Below are 6,739 nucleotides of genomic sequence, written 5' to 3'. Positions count from 1 at the left end.
TTTTGTTTGCTATACTCCATGGATTTTTGGTATATAGGATTTTGAATTTCTTTTTCCAAATGTTTTTATTAATGAACATTACAACCAAATTAACGGTGCAGTTTATCCTAAGAGGGAAACTAACATATTCCATTTAAAATGAGTTCAAAGCAGGAAAAATTAGAATTTACCAATTTTTGTGTGTTAGAATTTCAAAAGAAAATTGCCAAAATTTTTCACAGTCATCTATTACGACCTTAGTAATGGTGTCGATTGGTCCCGAGGGTCAAACAGATGCATTGTTAATTTCAATCAAGTCTCATAGCAAGAGATAGTCCACGGATTTTCGGTAATACAAGATTCCAAAATTTTTTGCCAACACTTTTCATGGATTTCCATTACAACCTTATTGATCGCGTCAGTTGGTCTCGATAGGAAAACAGACGCTTTTTTAAGTTCAAACAAGCCCCAAAGTAGGAAATCAAATTTTACCGATTTTCCTGTGCTATAGTCCATGGACTTTTGGTGATAGAATTCAGAACTTTTTTGCTGGGACTTTTCATGAAGGTCTATAATGATCATATTATCGATGTTCGTATGCTATAGTCAAACAGACGCATTTTCAACCACGATTCTATCGATTTCGTATGCTATAGTCGATGGATTTTTGGTCATAGGCTTCTTGAATTTTTTTGTTGCAAAATTTTTTAATGGGTGTCCTTGACCTTATTAATGGTGTTAGTTGGTCTCCAAGGTAAAATGAACGTACTTTAAAGTTTTAACGATCCAAAAAGTAGAAATAGTCATATTTTATCGATTTTCATGCGCGTCAATAGTTTTCATGGATTTCTATAATGACATTATTAATGGCGTCATTTGTTCCCCATAATCAAACGAGCGCATTTCCAAGTTCAAACGAGCTCCAACGCAGGATAAATAGATTTTACTAATTTTTGTTTGCGATACTCCATGAATTTTTGTTGATACAGGATTCAAGAATTTTTTCTGCCAAAATTTTTTGTGCACACCCATTACAACCTAATATATGGTGCAGTTTGTCTAGAGAGGAAAAAATGCGCATTTTCAAGTTTAAACATGCCCCAAAACGGGAAAAAAAGGATTTTACTAAATTCGTGTGCTATTATTCATGTATCTTGTGATAGGATAGTAAAAAAATTCCAAAATTTTTTATGGACATTTTTTACGACCTTAATAATTGATTTTGTTGGTCTTGAGGGGCAAACAAGTGCATTTTCAAGTTCAAACAAATCCCAAAGTAAGAAGACTAGATTTTACTAATTTTCTTATCCTATAGTTCATAGATTTTTATGATACAAGATTCCTTAATCATTTTTGCCGAAAGTTTTAATGGACGTCGGTTACAACCTTATTACTGCCTTCAGTTAGTCCCGAAGGGAAACATACACATTTTCAAGTTCAAAGAAGTCCAAAAAAGGAATAACCACATTTTACAAATTTTTGTATGCGGTTATTTTGATAAACCGATGCATGAGTTGAGGCTCCCATGCCCTGCCAGCCCTCCGAAAATGTAAGGGCTCATAGGGACCCAGAAGAAAGCAAAGTAAAAGTGTACAACCCATTTTGTCATTTGAGTGCTAGAGCTTTTTATTTCACAAAAGACTCTTTCGATAGATTCTTAATGGGTATCTTGAACTATTCGTATAACTATGATTATTTAATTGATGAATATTTTATAATGTAATTCATTTAAATATGTATTAAATAATTAATTTTAGTTAATTATAATTGGGTTAAGCCCATAGATAGGAATAAAATTAATAAAGTCTAGCAAATTTTGATTCATTATTAATTTAGGGAAAATAAATTAGGTTAGAAGACTGACTTGAAGACTTACCTGCACATGCGAGCGAGGGCTGCCGAGCGAATTCGGGTAAGAATAATAATGTTCTAATAACGTTTGTTGAATGACATTATATTATGCCTATTGTTTTATGATTTTATATCTTCATATAGACGAGACTAACGAATTGTAATGTGTTATATTATAGGAATATTTGTATAAGAAATTAATGATACCAATGATTAGGATAATAAAGAGATTAGAAAAAAGGATAGAGAGAATGAATTGTTATTTGGAAAAGTTTGTTGTTAGTTTGAAAAGTATCTGCATATAATTCTCATTTAGTTCTTTTTTTTTTGTTTCTGCCACCATATGCAATATACATTATGGTTTTGTTTGGTTAGAAAACAATAGAAAAGGTAGGTTCTTAAAAACCTATGCTAAGCAAGTAGTGGTGAATAATGATTGACAATAATGTATAAGAATGTTGGATGGTCTTAGATGCTTTAATTTTATTTACATGAGGATTAATACTACAAATTGACTAATATGGTTAGGCTGCTGGAAATTTTGTTATAATATTATATTACGATTTACGTTTTAACTTGTTGAGAGAAGTAATTAAATATTAAGTGTATTATATATTTCGAATACCACTAAATTTTTGCTAATTGGAGCAGTTAAAGACTTACCATTAGGTTTGAACTTAGGAAATTGATAATAAAATTAGGTGAGTTTTGGATTTAGGCCCGACATAGAATAATATGAGTGTTTATAGAATCGTTAACTTACATATTATGCATGTATAATTGATAGATTGGAAAGGTTCGGATGCATTGAGGAAATGAAAAGTATTGGAGAAGTATCTTGCTTGAGTTCTGTTCTTTGGTGGAGGTAGGCTATGTTTTATGCTATTTTATAGTAAACTCTTAATAGTGATTGATATGAATTGAATGGTATTGTGAAGTTTCTATGTACTTGATTGTGTGGTTGTGTGGCTTGGTTGTGCGTTTTGTGCATTGTCTTAAATCGTGAGACCGTGAATTTTATATTCTTGAACCCTCTTTATCGAAGTGATGCCTTGAATAAAGGAGGCTTGATGAAATATTACAAATTAATTGAAAGTGGTGATTAGTAATGATAAATTTATGGTATAATTGGACTGGAGTTTCACGTTCTGACATGGTATAATTAGATCGGAGTATCACGTTCCGACACGGTATAATTGGATTAGAGTGTCACATTCCGACATATTATTCTTGGATCGGAGTGTCATGCTCCGACACGATATAATTGGATCGGACTGTCACGTTCCGACACAGTAACATTAAAGGAAAAAGATATGGAATTAACTTAATGAACTCAATCTCAAAGAACTCATTTCTCAAATGAGCGTGACGTGGAGGCATGAGTCCTCATGGGTGTGCTTGATATTGTGATTGATTATTTAGTCACTTGTTCATGTTGTTTGTTGCTTACCACCTGTTAAGTGTAATAGTTGAGTTCATACTATTATTTATTGTATATTAGTTTCTATTTTGGGTTGACAGATGATACAACTCAGTACATGTAGCCCCATACTGAGCCCTACTTGTGAGTTTCTTTGTTTTCCTTTTATGGAGTTCAAGGAGTGTACCTATGACTCAGAATTACCCTCATCTCTATCCAAACTTCAGCATATCAGATTCCAAGGTGAGCTATTCATTCAAGCTCGTGTTAGATTCTCTCGGTCATGACATAATGTCCTATGTTTTCGGACACATACCATTTTATTCTTTTATTTTGGTGTATTTGATATTCTTAGACTTAGTATTCAAAGATTAGATGTCCTTGATGTGATGACTTTCAGATTTTGGAGATAATATGTAATAAACTTTAAAGGTTTAGTTGATTGGTTACTTTATTAAGTTATGGAGCTTCTGCATTATTGTTGTTATTCTAGTCGAATTATTGGTTTATGTTGAGGTTTGGATTCCTTCATTCGCCCACTTAGAAGGTTAAGTGTGGGTGCCACTGACGACTCTATTTGGGTCGTAACAAAAAGGTAGTTAAAACTCACATAAGAAGAGAGGGTGATACATCCATAAAAAGCGAGAAGCCATATCATGGGGGACTGACCAATTGTTAACAGATCTTACCTATACTTGCGATTAAGAACATATGTTAGTCCATATGCTTGGTTAATTTAATAGAAAATAAGAATATCCCCTTTACAAAACATTAACATCAGTCAATCTTAATGCATGCAAGGGATATCTCATTGAATCAGTCTTTTTCGCCATATTGCGTATAAAGGGAATCAAACCTCCTCTGCTGCTGCTGGATAAATGTATTTTGTACTAATTCAATCCAACCTCTTATTAGGAATAGATTTTGGTTTACCCCTCTCCTTACAGTCAAGTGGTTGAACGCCCCTTTCTTCTTATTAGTCAGATAGATTTGGAAGCCTTTAGCATTTTGATATTTTAATGCATATTTTGTGATAGAATTTTGAAATTTTTTTGTTGAAAGTTTTCATGGACGTCTATTATGACATTATTAATGGTGTCATTTGGCCCTGAGGGGAAAAGAGGCGAATTTTTCAAGTTTAAATGAGCCCCGAAATAGGAAAAATCAGCTTTTTCCAATTTTCGTGTAGTCAATGGATTTTAGGTAATAGGATTCCAAAATTTTTTATAGACGTCTCTTATGATCTTATTAATGGTGTCAATTGGTCCCGAGGGGAAAATGATGTGTTTTCAAATTCAAACAAACCCCGAATTAGGAAAAATTAGATAATACCAAATTTTGTATGCTTAGTCATTGAGTTTTTGTTGATACAGGGTTTGAAAATTATCTTTGCCAAACTTTTTCATGGACATTTGGTACAACCTTATTAATGTCGTTAATTGGTACTGCAGGGAAAACAAAAGCATTTTTTTCAAGTTTAAACAAATAAAAGGTCATAAAAACTAGATTTTATCAAATTTCATGTGCTATTTTATCAAAGTAGATTTCCAATTTCATGTGGTAGAGGATTCTGAAATCTTTTTGCTGGAATATTTTTATGGACGTATGTTATAACCTTATTCATTGCGTCAAGTGGTCACAATGGGCAAACATGCGCATTATAAAATTCAAATGAGCCCCAAAGTAGAAAAATCCAGATTTTATCAATCTTTGTATGCTAGTCCATGGATTTTTGCTGATAGGATTCAATAAATTTATTGTTGAAATTTTTCATGGACGTCCGTTTCAACCTTGATAATGGAGTCATTTAGTCTCGAGAGGAAAATGAGTACATTTTCAAGATCAAATGAACCTAAAGCAAAAAATCCAGATTTTACCAATTTTTGTGTGCAAATAGATTTTTGGTCATATAGGATTACATAATTTTTAGAAACTTTTTTGGTCTCGAAGGGAAAAGAGGGGCATTTTAATGCCGTTAATTGGTCTCGAGGGGAAAAGAGGCACATTTTAATGTTCAAACAAGCCCTAAAGAAGGGAAACCCAGGTGCTACCATTTTTTGTGCACTATAGTCCATGAATTATTGGAGATAGAGAATTTCAAATAATTCTGACTAAAATTTTTCATGGACGTCTGTTATGAATTAATTAATGTCGTCAGTTGGTCTTGAGGAGCAAACAGGAGAATGTAAAAGTTCAAACGAGCCACAAAGCAGGAAAACACTAGATTTTACCTATTTATGTGTGTTATTGTTCATGAAATTTTGGAGATAGCATTCCGGAATTATTTTGCCAAAAATTTCATGGATGTTGTTTTGACCTTATTAATGATGTAAATTGATCCTGAAGAGGCAAAAATCACATTTTCAAGCTGAAACGAGCCACAAAGTAGGAAAAGTTAGATTTTACTATTTTTCGTGAACTATAGTCCGTCGATTTTTGGTAATAGGATTCCAAAATTTTTGGTTGCCGAAGTATTTCATGCACGTCTCCTACAACCTTATTAATGGATTCATTTGGTCACGAGGGGGAAAATATCGCATTTTAAAGTTCAAACGAGCTCCAAAGCAAGAAAACCTCGATTTTAATAATTTTCATGTGCTATAGTCCACAGATTTTTCATGAGACATGCAGAATATCACTTACCAAATTTTTTTAATGGACGTCCATTACAACCTTATTAATGACATCAGTTGGTTTTGAGGGGGCAAATTAGTGCATTTTCAAGGTCAACTGAGCCCCCAAGTAGGAAGACCAGATTTACCGATTTTTGTGCCCTATAATCCATGGAGTTTTGGTGATAGAATTCGAGATATTTTGTTGCCAATCTTTTTATGGACATCCAATAGAACCTTATTAGTGGCGTAAGTAAGTGTCGAGGGGCAAATATGTGCATATAAAAGTTAAAACGACCCCAAACCAGGAAAAATCACATATTTGCTAATTTTTCATATGCTATATTTCATAGATTTTGTGATACAACATTTTGGAATTTGTTTTGCCAAAATTTTCATGGACGTCTAATATACCTTATTAATAGCCTCGATTGGTTCCGAAGGCAAACAAGTGCATTTTAATGTTCAAGCAAGTCCCATATCATGAAAACCAGATTTTACCGATTTTCCTTTGCTAGTACATGGATTCTTGGTATACAAGATTCCAAATTGTTTTGCCAAAAAATTTCATGGATTTCCATTAAAACCTTATTAATGGTGCAAGTTGGTCTCGTAAGGCAAACAAACGCATTTTAAAGTTCAAACGAGCCCCAAAGTAGGTAAACAATTTTTGTCAAATTTTGTGTGCTATAGTCCGTGTATTTTTGGTGATAGGATTCAGAATTGTTTTTGTTGAAACTCTTCATCGAGGTCTATTATGACCTTATTAATGGTGTCACTTCGTCCTAAAAGGGAAACAGACGCATTTTCAACCAAGATTTTATCTTTTTCATATGCTACAACCAATGGATTTTTTGTGATAGGATTCTAGAATTTA

This window comes from Solanum pennellii, chromosome 11 (genome assembly GCF_001406875.1).
Source record: "Solanum pennellii chromosome 11, SPENNV200".
Taxonomy (NCBI): domain Eukaryota; kingdom Viridiplantae; phylum Streptophyta; class Magnoliopsida; order Solanales; family Solanaceae; genus Solanum; species Solanum pennellii.
Note: the sequence above shows the minus strand (reverse complement) of the source record.